Below are 15,855 nucleotides of genomic sequence, written 5' to 3' on the forward strand. Positions count from 1 at the left end.
ACCAATAATCAGAACAGATTAGTCTTCATAATTCTCTCACACTCTTCCCTTACTCACACCTCCTCCCCACATCAAATATATACCACCTATTAAATCAGTTTCTCATTGTCTAAGGCCACGCCCCAATATCCCAATCCTACGTCTGGGTCACAACAAATCTGCTTACAATCTAAATGATCATACTTACCCAATCAACCTCTACCAAACAATACTATCTGCTGCTCTCACAACACACAAGGAAAAACCTGCCTCTACAGGACCTGGTTCACAACACAACACAATGCCAGTAATCAACAATTTAATCAATCAAAACACAATGCAACACAATAAAATACAGCTGTCTTCCGGTTTCTTTTTTTTGCCCAGGGGTATCCTTATCTCTCTATCTCTTTAACGCCACCCACAGAAGAAGGTTGGGCCTTTAGAGGCTACTCTGCAGCCTTCCAAGACCTTGTCTACGGATATCCTTTATCACTTTCACTGTTTCTTAAATACCATTCAATACATTTCCCAACCCCCAAACGTTACAATGCCCATAGCATACTCACTTTCGGTGGACCATTGAGGATTGTGGGCCCCGGGATCCCCTCAATTTGCCAGCTCTTCCTGTTGCTTCCATTGGGTGGTGGAAGACCAGGCAGAATTCTAATCCAAAGCCGGCTTCTGCTGTCCTCTTGTTAAGTTGTGCACAATAAAAAACAACTGCTCTCTTGACTGATGCACTGTCCAAAAAGGAGGGTGGCGAGGGCACCACAAAGTTCACAAACTCCAACCATCCTCTGCTACCAGATGAAAACAGAGGTCAAACCATATAGCCCTCTAACTGCTATTTGCCAATAAAAAGACAACACAGAGTGGATTGTGGTATGCCAAATGCAAGGTAACCCAGTTTAATTGCAATGTAACACTGGGGGAAAAACAATATTAACAGCGAAGCTCTCACTCAAGATTTTCTCCCCATTTCATCAGGAAACAGCAGTTTATATAGTCATTTTGATGTCATAGTTATGAATACCTATCGCTCCTGGTCATTGGTTCCCTCTACTAAGCTACATATATAGTTTGATATGTCCAACAATAATGATTGGACAATCCTTTATCTAAGATTCCACCCATAAAACATCCCATAAAATGTGCTACATCATCATGCTTGAATATTATTGGTAGGCTCGAAATTACTTCTGCAGTGACAAGGACATGTGCTTATTGGTTAACACGCGGTCACACTCTCTGTGAACTGGCAGCATGATGACGTTTTATGTAGATGGTTGGAGAGGCCAAGCGTATCGCCTATGTTCTTAATTAAATAAAACAGCTCATGTTATCTCGCCATGATGTCTCTGAGTTTTCAAGGACCTGTTCTAGTAATTCCAGCCCTCCTTTCTTCGCAACAGTAACCACCATTCTGTTCTTGACACATTTATGCATACTGTTATTATGAATCCTGCTGCTTTTACCATGTGGGCAGTGATTATTTATCTTTTTAACCGCATCTGCATTTCTCTGACATGCCTAGCCGATCGCTGATACATCAATCTGTCTGTACATTTCCTAGGATGGTCAGTTCGTCCTAGGGACTTCAAATCGTCTGCCATGTTGTCGCAACTTAATTTACTGTGACAGTTGAACCAGTTGAACGCTCCCAATGGTATCTTGCTCTGCTATGTAACCCTCTCCTACGGAGCCCTGCACTCTGACATTCCTTTGAGGCAGCTACCATCCACCCACCAGAGTTCTCCTGAATTAAATGTATTTGTTCAAATAGCATGCTTAGCTGGGTCCTCTCTTAAATTCGCAGTGTTTAATTCTCTTCTGTTTTGGTGCAGTTTAAAATGGCAACCGCTTGTCATGTTATTTTCCTCTGCAGGACACATTTATTTTGCTATCTACCGATTTCCTGGTGCATGCCTGTCACATGATCTCCTTTCCTATGGGTAGCTGCAACCTGTAACTACCTACAATTGTTCTGCCCTACTTGTGTCGTGAGTCCCTATCTTGTGTACATGCCTTCCTGTCACCTAATCTATGCTATTTTAAAACACACTAATTGTGCAAGCTATTGCCTCATCTGTTCCCTACTTTTGTGGCGCAAAATGAACTATACTTTGTGTCAGCTGCATTTTCAGGAGACTTTAAAGTGCAGTTTCAAATGTGTCCTTTCTTATTTTAGAATGTTGTTTCTTCTGAGGAAGGCAGGGGGGCAGAGCCTGAACATGCTCTCTAGTCAATAATTGTCCCACTAATAAAGCATCTCAACTTTGAAAGGGTGGACAAAGAGGTTAACCCCATTTCCATTAGAGATGGTGCCTTCAATAATGAGCAAGAATAAATATGAGCAAGAAAGGGTGAGAGTGTGAAGGTAAGAGAAAAAGTGAGGGTGTGAGAGAAAGGATGAGAGAACAAAGTAAGGGCTGTGAGCAAAGGTGGGAGTTGTAGAAGATGGAATGAGGGTGGAAGAGGGGAGATCTTCAAGGGTGCCAGGGTAAGAGAGACAGTATGGGCACAAGGAGGAATGGTGTGAAGAGAGAGTGACAGTGCATAGAGTGAGAGAGAGTGACAGCACCCAGAGACAGAGAGGAGCTAATTTCGCTCAATATCGTAATTTGATGACGGACACCTTGTTCATTTGCACTCAGGCATAGCTACGTCTGGGCTGCCAAACGTTTGTCATTTGCACAGCAGAATGCAAATATGCAGGGCAAAAGTCGATGTACACGCATGTGCGCTGCTTTTTGCTCTGCACATTTGCACTCTCGTGCAAATGAGTAAATGCTGCCTACCACGCTCGCATGGTACACAGCGCCACACAAGCATAGTAGGCAGTGTTCAATTGTAATTGTAAACGCTGCAGCACCTGTACGCATGGCCTGAAGCATTTAATTGTACATGCTGCCTGCCATGCGAGCTTCGCAGGCAACATGTACAATGGATCCCTATGGCCCTATGGCTTTATGCTTTTATGTTGGAAAGGAAGGTGGGCAGCCGAAACGCAAGTTGCTTTCCGCCCCTACTCTGCGCCATACAAATTAATTGAAAAGAGCTCACACAACAATTTTACTCATTAGCTTCATGGTACGGCTCATGGAAAATTAGCCCCAGAGTGTCAGCGCACAGAGAGAAAGTGACAGCACAGAGTGAGAGTGACAGCTAAGACAGAAAGAGAGCAGAGCAAGAGAGAGAGAGAGTGCTAGCGTGTGGGGAGAGAGACTGGCAGCATATGGAGAGAGAGAGTTCTGCTGCAGTCTCCCATTAAAGAGGAATCTCTGGTGCACCCAATGACTAGTGAGACTACATATCTGTCTGTCAACTCAAGTGATATAGCACTCGGGAGGACAAATGCAACAATAATGCAATTATAGGTGATGGCATTAGGGGAACTAACAGAGGAACCTGGTGTACACTATTTGGTCCCTAAAATCTTAAAATCTCTCCCATTATTAGGGCCTCTTATTTTCATATACTTTGAAATTATTCACTTATAAGAATGCTACTTTGCACAGTTAAATCAGAGTGAGATTCAATTTTTTGCCTTAAAGAAAAATGTTAAGCTAAAAAAATATCATTGTAAATTTATTTTTCACACCCTGGATGGAAAACTATCAGTCTCAGACTGCTAAAGAATGAAAGCCTGAAACATCAACTATTTAACGCCACTGTACTTTCACCACTTACAGACACACACTGAAATAAGTTGTGTAAAATACTTGTTATGGAGATTCTTTGTCACACATGTCTTGCTCGTTGTTATGTATGATTTAAGGAATATTTGACCATGGTCATAAAGCAAACCTTTTGTTTGCATGTCAAACTAGTAGACGATATGGGATAATCAAATCCTTGAAATGGGGCTTAATCCGGTTACTAACTTTAACTGATGTTGAGGTGGGCACAGATTTCCAAGATAACTGCTACTATTTCCTGGTCTCTAAGTTAGAAAGGTCCTATCATGCATAAGAAAGGCTCAACTGCTGATAACAAAAAAAATGCTTTTATGAGGTTGTTAAGGTGCTGGCTGCAGATCCACGACGTTGTGTGTTTTGGCCAGGCTTTGAATTGGCAAACTGACAGTGCTTGCTTGTCCAACCTGTCAAACTGATTCACAATTTAGAATGAAAATGCACCCAGGACGTTTTCAGAAGCCTTTGAATGAAGGTGCACACTTTGAACGTACTCATTGTTTTAATCTTCCACCTCGGGACACATATGAACAAACAATTTATTTCCAAATATACAGCTGTACCAAGTAGTCCAAAATATTTTTTAAAAAACTCCAACCCACACACTCCCATACTTTCCTGCACAAATGTTTTTACAAGCACAATTGTTTGTGAAATAGCAAATCTAGCAAACCTGGATGGGAGAAATTTGACACACAGACAGACGAGGTGGGAGCAGGCAAAGAAAGTATCAATACTCAGTACAGATTGAAAGTATTTGATTTGCAACGAGGCTCCTCATTCGGAGAATCATTATAAAACACCCACGCATTGGTTTATATGGCGTACAGACACAAAGAATGGCCTTTTCTGATGTAGCCAATTCATGCCTGACATCCTGCTTCTGGACACCCATGCTTCTTTCTTGTGTTAGCAATGCTTTGCCACATACATGGCGCTAGTGTGCTTGTAGATACTTTAGGACAACTAACCACAAAGCTTAGCACTGATTTTAGAAAAACTGATTTTCTAAACCTGTCTACTATGGAAAGTTAGACCCTAGAATCATTGTCTGCCAAAACTGCTGATTGCTTGAAAGTATTGTGTAGACATAAGAACCTCTCTGGGAAGGGCAGGAAAATCGAACTCATAGAAAGATTGTTAGAAAATCAAAGTCTGGGTGGTGCAGAGGAATCTACCCCCCCCCCCCCCCATTAAGTGTAGATAACAGTGATGGTATTGATCTGAATCAAAGTATTGATAATCTTGATAATGAGTCAGAAGAGGAAAGTGAGACTAATGCAGCCACCCGGAACCTCTGTCTGCTTTACCAACTGTACCTACTGGACCTATACCAGGTCCCACATGTAATCCTGAATATTTTGAACTTGAAAAAATGAAGCTTGCATTAGAATACAAACGTTTTATTGCTCAATCTGAACGGAATCAAGAGTTAGAGTTCAGGAGAATCAATGCCCAAGCTGAGCAGAAGCAAGCTGATTTGAAGCTCAGAGAAATAGAGCTTAATCATGAACTTGAAATGAAAAAGTTGTCTGTGGAAACTGCTTCTCTCTCTTCTGGTTCCTCTAGGAGTTCCAGTCCCAAAAGACCCCAGATGCCTAAGGAATTAGTGGGTATGTATGAACCTAAATTGGATGTGTTGGATTGGTTGAAAATGTTTGAATATAATCATGGGCTCCAGGACATCACAGGGAATGAGCTACTTCCTTGGTTGTTCTCTAGGCTCCCCCCTGTTGCAACTGATGTGGTAATGGAGTTGGGGGAGGTGGATAAGAAGGATTATGAGTGTGTGAAGCTAGCTTTAATAGCTAGATTTGGGAAGACCCCTTCCCAGTACCTTAAGAGGTTTAGTACCCTCAAAAAGAATGATGGTACCCCTTGGGCTACCTGGGTGAGTGAGTGTTTGAAAAACTTAGAGGGATGGATTAAGGGTTACAAGGTGAACACTTATGAGGGAATGAGAAATCTTGTTATGTTGGAGTCAATTTATGATGCCTGCTCTCCTGAGCTCCGACAGCACTTGGCTGATTCAAAGGAATTAGATTCCAGGAAGTTAGCTAAGGCTGCTGACTTGTGGGTTGCCAACAGGGCCACCCACAAGGATTCAGGGGTCACTCAGAAAAAGGATGAGGGAAAGCAGCCACAAAAAGGGAACCAAGAGATTTCTAATACCTCCCAAACCAAAGAGGGCCCCAAACAACAAAATAACCAGGGTACGCCCCAGGGTAAACCACAACAGGCTAGTGTACCTTCTGCTCACAAACCAGGAGGTTAGGCCAAGCCACCCTTCCAGAGAGCATTTGGAACATGCTATCTCTGTGGGGCAAATGACCACATCAAAGGAGATCCCAGATGTAAGGGTAAACCTACAGGGATCAGCACAGTCTCCTTAGCCTTCACTCCTGAGGAGGAAGTCCAAATGGCTAGTTGTCGTGACTTGCCGCGTAGTGAAGAATAAAGGGGCCTCTGTCCACAAATCACCCACAGGAAGAGAGTAAAGGAACTCCATGTGCGAGCTTTGAGGCCACAGGTGGTTTGATGATTCACTGGATCTGATGACGCCGAGGATCCCAGAGGCTGTTAAAAGGAAGTTAGGGTTAGCACAGGCAAACACAGTACTTTGATATGAAAGAGTGTGCAAAAACTTTCTTACCTAAATCTAGCGGGATGGAGCTAGGGTGCCTAGGGTCAGATGCGAGGGAGCGTCAAAGATCCGGACAGCCGTGTCCTAGATGATAGGTACCGGCTGGTGCCTGTAGCCCTTCTGTAGCCGAAGGGAACTTGAAACTGATCATGAAGTCTATGGTCGGAAGATCAAAAGCCAGAAAGGGAAAATCCAAAATCAATCCGTTGAGCGTAGCAAAAGAGTACCAAAAGTCCGTACAAAGTTCCGAGTGACAGTATCCGTGGAGCAAGAAAGCAAATCCGTGGTTCGTAAGCCTGAGTCCAAAATCCGATGAAGCAAACAACGTAAATCCTGAAGGCGCCAAACAGAGTTGTGAAACAGCTGTGAAGCGGTGAGCAACTCGAACTTCCCGGCTTTTACGTGCGTCAGCTCCCAGTCACGTGAGCGGAAACTTGAACACGTGATCGGGAAACCGTCGGGAAACCAGGAATAACCGTGATCGGGTGCTCAAGCCCGAACGCAGTCTCCACGGGAGTTGCCAATGAAAACGAGGCAACAAACCGGGCCGGCCTCTGCGCACGGCCCGAAACCGCCGGTGATGACGACTCCCTCGCACCATAGGTGAAGTGATGACTTGGGAGGCGGACTGTGACCCGGGGAGTCTAGCAGTGTGTGTCGGGGTGTCAAGCAATATGGTGCGTGGTTGTGTAACTGATTTGTTGTGCATGACACTAGTGCTCACTTTGAAGTCTTTGCTGAAGAACCTGTAGGTCTTCGAGCAAGTGTAACAGTAGAGTCCATGGGTCTGGTTAGTGATCAGAATAGGAGTGTGTACAACTCCATACCAGAAAACTCTAAAGTTTATTATATGGACAGTGTTCTTGTCAATGGCCAGGATACTCCTGCCAGGCGAGACTCTGGGGCCAGCAGAACAGTAGTGGATGAAAGCTTTTTCAGGCCTGAGGATGTTGCTAAGGCACCCAAAGGTCCCACTAAGATGTCTGGAGGCCCTGTCCAAATGGTTCCAATTCTACCAGCCCTCATTCAGTGTAATGACATGACAGTGTTGATTCCTGTCAGTGTTCAGACTGAGGTGCCTGGGAGAGTCCTGTTGTGGAATGATCTAAGAACTCTAGGAGTAGTATCCAGTACCCCCAGGCCTCCCAGTATGGCGACCCAGAACCAAACCAAATTGGCTAGAGAGGCCACCTTAAAGAACCACTCTAAGCCTGTGGGAACCTCTACTGAGACCCCCACTACAAGCCCTGGTGTTGGTAAGATGACCTCTAACCCAAGCAAATTTCAGGCTAAAATGTTAGGGAAATGGGAGCCCCACCAAGCTCCATCATTGTTCCCCCAGTCTGTGACTCCCCCTGCTTCTGAGGAAGTGGTGGATAGACCTACTCGAACCCTAACTAGGCCTAAGAGAACTGGTAATTCTCAGTGCTGGTGGAAAACCAGAAAAGAAAAGTCTAAGGCCAAAAACCTTCAGACTGTTGGACCTTTCACAGAAGACTCCAACCCAATTCATAGTCTTAATGGGGAAACTCCTAAAGTAGGTAAAGCTAGATCTAAGAGGAAGGAGAAGCATGTACCTTGCTTATGCCCATCCCCTCCAACCAAGAGGCCTAAAACCCAACCTTCTCCCAACAGAGAGGTGGTGAGGACGTCTGGAGGCCACTCTAGATCTAAGGGAATCCTTTATAAGGACCCCTTAAAAAAACCTAACACAGGTTCAGAAGTTGTACCAACTTCTGAGGGACTGGTCAACCAGATCCCCTATAACTTTAAAAAGACTGATGTTCCTCAAAGGGTTTGTAGGTCATATAGCTTACAAAGGAAAACCTTTGATTTGACCATGGAACATAGGTCAAGGTGTCACCACCAAAATGCTGATGGTCTCTCTAGGATGTATGTCATCGACTAGAGGTATGAGATTCATCTAGGAGTGGATTAAATCCTCCTGTCCCTTAGTCTGCGGGTGAGGGGGGCAGTGTTAGGGAGAATTCTCTGTTTCGGCTGAATTTCCTAACCTAGCGAGTCCCCCAGCAGCTTTGCTGGATTTCTGGAGTTTGTTTTTTTTCTCCTGCCAAGAGTGAGACTCTTTTCCTCACACTCTTGGACATGATTTGAGGAGTTCCTTTGACTGTTAATGTGTTTTATGGGCTATGGGGTCTTAGACTCCATAGGGTCTCATGTGTTTTTCCTATGTGTGTTACACAGCACCCTCAGTGCAGTGACACAGGGGTGTCATAGTGACACCCCACCATAGACTCCATACCCTGGGACTGACTACTGTCTCCCAGGGCATGTAAAGTCACCGTTGGCTTTACTAGTCCCAAATTATGAACAGAAACCAGTACAAACCATCGTATTGTGGATGTACTGGTCGGGGCAATTCTATTGCCCCGGGGTCTGTTATTCGAGGGGGCACGTCTCCGTCTCCCCTGATTGAGTTTTGGCTGGTGGCAGTAGATACTACTTTTTATATTCGACCGCGAATATATCTCTATGGGATTTTCCCATTGTTCGAGGCTACCTACTTTAATTATTTAATTCCTATAGCCTCGAACATACCGCCGGGTTATTTATTTAATGTTAATTCACCGGTTGGTATTTTTTGCCAGAACTCGATTCTAAAATGGCATTTGTGTTCTCTTCTGTGACTCCAACCCAAGTCGAGCCCTTTGTTCCACTTTTTGGCGGGCTTCTCCACAGAAGCATCCAAAAGTGGTGCCACTCTGTCTGGGTACCACAGAAGGTGTGGGAGGGGGTTTAGGCACCCTAGACTGAGTTGCCATGGCAACTCAAGTCGCACTCTTGTGTGATTGGCCCAAGTGGTGAGCCGGCCGGCTCACCACTTAGCATGTTTGATTGACAGCTAGGCTGAATGAATGGGGGTTTCGTGCATAAAAGCAGGGCTTTTGGGACTGGAACTTCAGAAGTCACCACAGGACCTGAGAATCCGAAGAGGGAGAAGCTGAGCCAACCTGCAACGATGACACCACCGGTGGAGCCCTGCTGAACCGTCTAACCACTTCCTGACGACAGAGGAGATCTTCTTGCCGGAGAGTCTCTTCCCCTTGAGCTGGTGGGGAGAACCAATTTGCTTTCCTTTTTTCGCCTACCAGGACGTCTAGTGGTCGAATTGCCCGTGCCAAGCACTCTGGCAACCGGATAGCCACTTACCACTGAACCGCGAAAGAAAGGACTGCTCCTTTGAATCGAGAAACTCCGTGGCTGGTTTCTTCCCTGGCAGCACCACGACCTCCTGCTTTCCTCCGCGCCGAGATTTTCTCTTCTGCCGGACGAAGCACCGACTCGCAACCACTGCCAGGAACAACTGCCCCCGCTGGAGTGGTCTCACCATTTCAAGGTACTGTGTCCGCCTGGCCTCCCTTTCTATAGATTGCTACAAGGTGGCAGTAAATCCTTAACCTTCTAGACTGGGCTGGCCTCTTGACCATCTAACTGGTCCCTTTCTTTTGGTCCAACTTCTTTGTGAACCTTTTCGAGACTTTTGGGCACTTTTTAACCGTGTGACCTTGGACACATTTCGTTCTGATCCTCTTAAAGTAGATCCGGCTTTCTGAACTCTAACTTCACGGTCTGATTCTCTTGCTGTGTTCTTCCTCTCTTGCTGTGTTCTTTTGAAAGTGTTGGGATCTGTTTCAATTTATGCTCTGCCTTTCTCTCCCTTTTAAACCGAATTATTAGAGTGCCTCTGCGTTAAGCGCTCACCGCTGTCTGAAAATAAGTGGTGCTTTACTTAAGACTTGTCTAATATTCTTTTAAGGGAGTGTATACACTTTAGTGACCGTGTTTTTGAACCTGCTTGATATTAGTGCCCGTGTGTTTTCATAGATGTGTTTTTAAATAAATAATTATATATCTTTTACACCAAAGCTCTGGTCAGTGTTTGCTTGTTCTACTGTGTTTACCTGCCCTATTGCATATGCTCTGTATACTGCCTAACTCTTCTTGAGAGAAGTCTGACTGCTCAGCCACAGCTACCAGGTAAATCTGGGTGGTGCAGACTGCTACCAATTGGGTTTACTGCTAACTCCTGTAGTCCTAAACTTTTTGCAGTGGTCCCTAAGGGAACTGCACAGGTTTCTGCCTAACAGGGACCCGCTAAGGGAACACGGACACAGGTTTCTGCCTAACAGGGACCCGCTAAGGGAACACGGAAAAGGGCGCAAAGGGATTACCGGCACCGATGTCCTTAACGGTGCCTGGTATCCCTTTGCGCCCTACTCTGAATGAGGCCCATTGACTGTCTCTCCTTGCTTTCAATGTTTTGGGACAAAATTGAATTTATTCATATTGTTATACAAAATAGTTAAAAACAAGACCCAGATTGTTGGTTCTTCCTCGGAGCTTGTCAACTGCTGGCTGGAACCTTACCTGTTTTTTGTGCAAATAGGGCTGCACAATCATCCAATTCAACCATTGTGATATATACCTTGGGTTCAAGAACAGCAATCCATACAGTTGTTTTATTGCAATCATTTGCTTCATAAGGTATACTAAAATGCTGCTAAGAGGCTTCCATTGCTATATATGCCTCTGGTTCACAACAATTGTCCTGACCTCTACTCATACATTTTGCGATTAGTTTCCAGAAGCTGCTCTGATTTTGCCATCTGTGGCACACTTCATGGCTTCCCTTGCATTTGCTTATCCTCCAGCTTCTTATGTATAATTAAATTCATGTAGGCGTGACATAATCCTATTATTTGACATTTGTCTGAACCGGTTTCCCGGGCCTTCAGGAGATCTTTCTTAGCCAAATGGCATTCCTTATTGATCCACAAATCCCTTAAGCGAGCCAAATGTTTAATACTTTTATCCGATGAAGTGAGAAATTTAGAGATTGAAGCTACAAAATATTGATACACTATTTGTGTAGCGAAATTGATTTGAGACCAACCAGGTACATGCTAAATATTTGAGGAATTATGTCTTGTATTGTTGAAATTGCATCTTCTTTTAATTACAGTGAAAAACCATATATTAGGTATCAAAAGATTTTCCATGAATTCCAGTAAGCTCCTGTGGCTTATTCCGTGGTCCATGGAGGAGGAACCAATGGATAGGAATGGTGGGTTTTCCACAAGCACACTGGAGTCAACCTGTTTTCAAAAGTTGACAGTCCTGGTCACTCACATTGGTTACCAGTGCGAGTGACCAGGACTGTCAACTTTTGAAGATGCAATTCCAACAACACAAGACAATACAAGACATAATTCAGATATTCAAGCTTGGTCTCAAATCCAATTGCCTACCAAATAATAAGGACAGTGGGGCACTTCCCTAGAAGACCGCTGTCCAACGCAGCAGAATATACAACACTTTAACTAACAAGCGCAGTGGTCTCACTCTTCTATTGCTCCCAATCACCAGAATGTAACTGTTTGTGTAGCAATTGCTCTTGGGTTCTTCATAAAATAATTTTTCCAAAATTGCGTGAAACTAAGTGGGACAAATTTACAATACACTGCATTTGACCAATTGAGGAATGCCAGTTTGGTGACTGATTTAAGAATATAGTTAGAATTGCCGGGCAGTCGCTCAGGAGGCGGCCATTACAGCTTCTAACGCTGAAAGAATAGAATTGTAATGCCAGGTTGTGTGTGATAGGGTGCATCGCCTAATAGGGTGGCATTCTAAGTCGGAGGTCCGCCACAAATGATTTTCCTCTGAGGTTAGAGCAGAGATATCATGTAAAATCGCCAGCTACCAGAAAAAAAGGTTGCATCTTGCAATTGCTTATAATAGTATCTGCAAACAATTCTATCACAGATGACTTTTCAGATATCTCAGTTTGTCTGAGATCAAAATTAAATAACACAATAAATAAGTCTGATGGCAGAGGATGGTCTAAACACATAAGGTCATGGTGCTTATTGTCAATCAGTTTAGTAGATGCATTTAACCTAATATTAACCCAGATTAATAACCCTAATCTCGGTCGGCCCCACATGCCCGTGTGCCCGGCGAAGAGAACTCTGCATAACTAACCTTATGGATATGGGAAAAAGCTCACGTTTTCTGGAGGTACACAATGTCAAAGGTCTCAATGAAAGAAATGCCAAACCTGGTCTGCCAATGTTTACTCCTGCGATAACATAAGACACAGGTTATAGAACCTCACTGTTTGTCTGTTTTATAGCTAATCTGTGCTGTAACATGAGTTAGGAACTACCTTCCTTCGAAGCATACCAGTCTTTTAACAGGAGACGGACCAGTGGCAGGGAAGTGCCTCTCCCTGGTCTTGGTCAGGGGGAAAGGACAGCGATTCGCTCATTTGTAGCGGATACATCAGCTCTTAAGCCAGCTTGAGATAAAATGGGCTATGTAGGGGATGGCATACAATTCCCTTATAACAATCTGGGATCCAATAGATTGATAAGACCTATAGTCCACAGATAGCAAGACATCCACAAGGATAACATCCCTCAAAGAGACTCTGATTAGGTTGTAAGTTAAGTCGAGAGGGTCTCGGATACATTGTAGATCTACAATGTCCTCTCGGATAAATGACAAACAGTCTTTATTGTGACACAGGTGTAGAGAGAGACCTTATTTACCAGGGCATTTCAGACTTCTCTCTTATGTCGATAAAGTTTGGGGCCAGAATAAAAGTATTGGGTGGGGAATCGTCCAGCTGATTAGAAAAGTAGCCTCTTGGTTTGGTTACACCCATATATCTATTTATTTGAGAGTTAAATGTTGTTTTCCTTATGGGATTTACAAGTGGGGGTAACTTTAGACTTCTCCGTTGGGTGAGTATTGATTTAGTTGAGAATTCATTGATAACCTTCAGACGTGAAATGGGTGATCCCTCAGCATTCTGAGTCAGGTTGCTGCATTCTTTGAACATATACCCATAATGGAACTGGTTCTGTATTCATCTGGCCACACAGAAATTGCTGGTCCATGATAAGGGATGGCCCTTGTGCTGTCTGCGCCAACTGTGGTTAAACTCTGAATTGGGACCTCAGAACTGACAACCATTTTCTGTGTGTCATGGTTACACATCCTCTGACTAACAGGTGATTTCATTAGTATTGCGATAGAGTTTATTTGAATATGTAGGACATTTATTTCAGCCAATATTTGAATCACAAGTTCCATTACAGCCCCACATTTGCAGTGACCGGTTCTCATGGGGCTGGGCTGTGCTAGACACCTGGTAAGATCTACGTCATTTATTTGTTCCCCATTTGATTGGAATTTCTATGAGGCATTAGGTAAGAGGCCCTCTCTGTTACTGTACATCTCCTCAAGAATGGAAACATTTACGACTCTCCCCCTTCCTGCTGGGTACCTTTGGGTATCTCAAATTGCCACAGGTCAACAGCATTGTCAATATCATTTTGCATAGAGCTTTGGTTAGGCAAAGAAGGCAATTTGATGGGCCTCCCTGAACACCAACTTGCTCTGTATGCACCCGGATTTCTTTTTCATCTAGAAGATCATTGGCTTTCTTTATTGGGAGGATGGCCGCATTTATTTTCTTCTTCCGATCTCAATATGTCAGATCAAAGCAGCCCTTTCTTTTGTAGCCATTTCCAGGGACTCTTAATACCACTTTAGAAAAAAGGGGGCGACGACTTGAAATGCAAAAGAAAGGATGGAGAAAGTGCGTCAGTTTTCTCAGAAGTCCACTCCCAGTGTCCTTGATAAAGTGTAATAGTGTAAGCTCGTTTTGGTGGGGGGTCTGACCCAGGAAGGGAGAAATGGGTGGGCGGAAACAGCCCCTGCTTAACTACTTCCTCTCCACCACCACCCGGTTGCCAGCAGCAGCTGCAGATTGGCCAAGTCCACTGAGTATACCGCCTCAGTTCTTATGCCACTCGCCCCATCTTTCCCCAACTGCCATCTGCAGTTTAAAGGTGGGGGGAAGAGCGTGGCCAGTGGTTGGAGCGCAGCCACACTTACTACTACACACACACCTACTCTTGTCCCCAACTGGCGGCGAACTTGGCCAGGTTGGTTTTGCCATGAGGCCACCGGTGTCTGCAATGTTAAGGGGAGGTTGCATGGCCAGTGGTTGCAGCGTGGGAACGCCTTGCCTTACCACCTTCCTCTCTTGTACCCAACTGCCGGGGCCTTTATACATGTGGCTGATGATAATTTTAACATCACAAATGCTGCCTAAAATCTTATCCATTCTGGTAGATGAAATACTGCTACGTCTCTCTGAGAGGGATGAACGTTGGTGAAAATTAATAGAATAAAATTCTCCTATGCTTGTGCTCCAATCCGGCGTTTGAGCCATATTCCGCATCACACCTAAAAAGTTGATTGAAGACCACAACCCCTTGTATCATGCCGTGTTTCTTGTAATTTTCCATTCAGTTGTTATAGATTTATTTCTTTAATCATCCCAAATTGTGAACACGTCAATACGTCAGAGAACAAAACTACTTCCTTAATTCCTGCGTTTACCTCACCACAACCTTGTCCTATGCAACTGCCAAGGAGAGACTGCTCAAAGTCACTATATTATGAAGGGCCACAGCCCGGGTTACAGAAAGCACCTTCACCCCGTCTGAAAAACGTTTCAGATTACAGGCCCCTATAACCTCCTACATTAAATGCTTATTTACAAAATCCACATCTAAGAATACCTAATCAACAGATTTAAGTTCATGTTTGACCACCAGGAGATTTGATTATGCTATTATTTACAACTAGCAGTACCCCCAGGCTTGCCCGGGTCTTCAGCTGACATGCACGTGCGGGACTGCTATATCTATTGTGTCCTGCACACGGCAAGACCTCGCCCCACTCTGTGCATGGCGAATGGGTGGGGTTGATCAAATGTCACTGTCGCCAGTACACGCCAGGCTAGCATGCCGGCCTTGTGTCCTAACGTCCTATTTTTGTAGAAGTCGCAAAATTGGCAGTCTCCCGAAATCGCCTATAATGATAGCACAGGACAAGACCCCGCCCTGTGCAGGATGAATGGGTAGGGTTGGTCAGATTTCTCTATCGCTAGTATACCCCAGACTGGTATGCCGACCTTGCCCCAAAACCTCAGGCCACCAACTGTCATGGGTCTGGAGCCAACCCCGAACAATCCCGAACATACAAACACACTGTCACAAATATTACACGGCCCGCGGTAGCTGCCGTGTAGTTATGGTTAAGTTGCTCAACTCATAGGACTCAGCTTTTTTTGGGCAGCTTATAACTTCACTCTCCGTGGACGTATCCTCACCAAACTTTGTAGAAAAAATATATGGGCCGCTGTGAATTTGGAAGTTTGGTGAGGTTTCGTCCAGGGGGCCAAAGTTATAGGGCGATCCCAAAAGTTTTCTTTTTACCATAGACTGAATGGACAAAAACTTTGCGCATGCGTACAGGTCAAACCGTTGGAAGGATGTTCATGAAATTTGAGGCAGGAGCGGCGGCATGGTCCCGAAAGCGTGCTTTTGTAAATTTTGTGATAATAAGTCCTGTACTTTTTTAAAAATTAGGTGAAATGTCATCTCAAAAATGTAGTGATATCTGTCCCATTTCCCTGTTCACCCTGCGGTC

The sequence above is a fragment of the Ambystoma mexicanum genome, chromosome 1p, assembly GCF_040938575.1.
Source record: "Ambystoma mexicanum isolate Mex_15411 chromosome 1p, UKY_AmexF1_1, whole genome shotgun sequence".
Classification (NCBI taxonomy): domain Eukaryota; kingdom Metazoa; phylum Chordata; class Amphibia; order Caudata; family Ambystomatidae; genus Ambystoma; species Ambystoma mexicanum.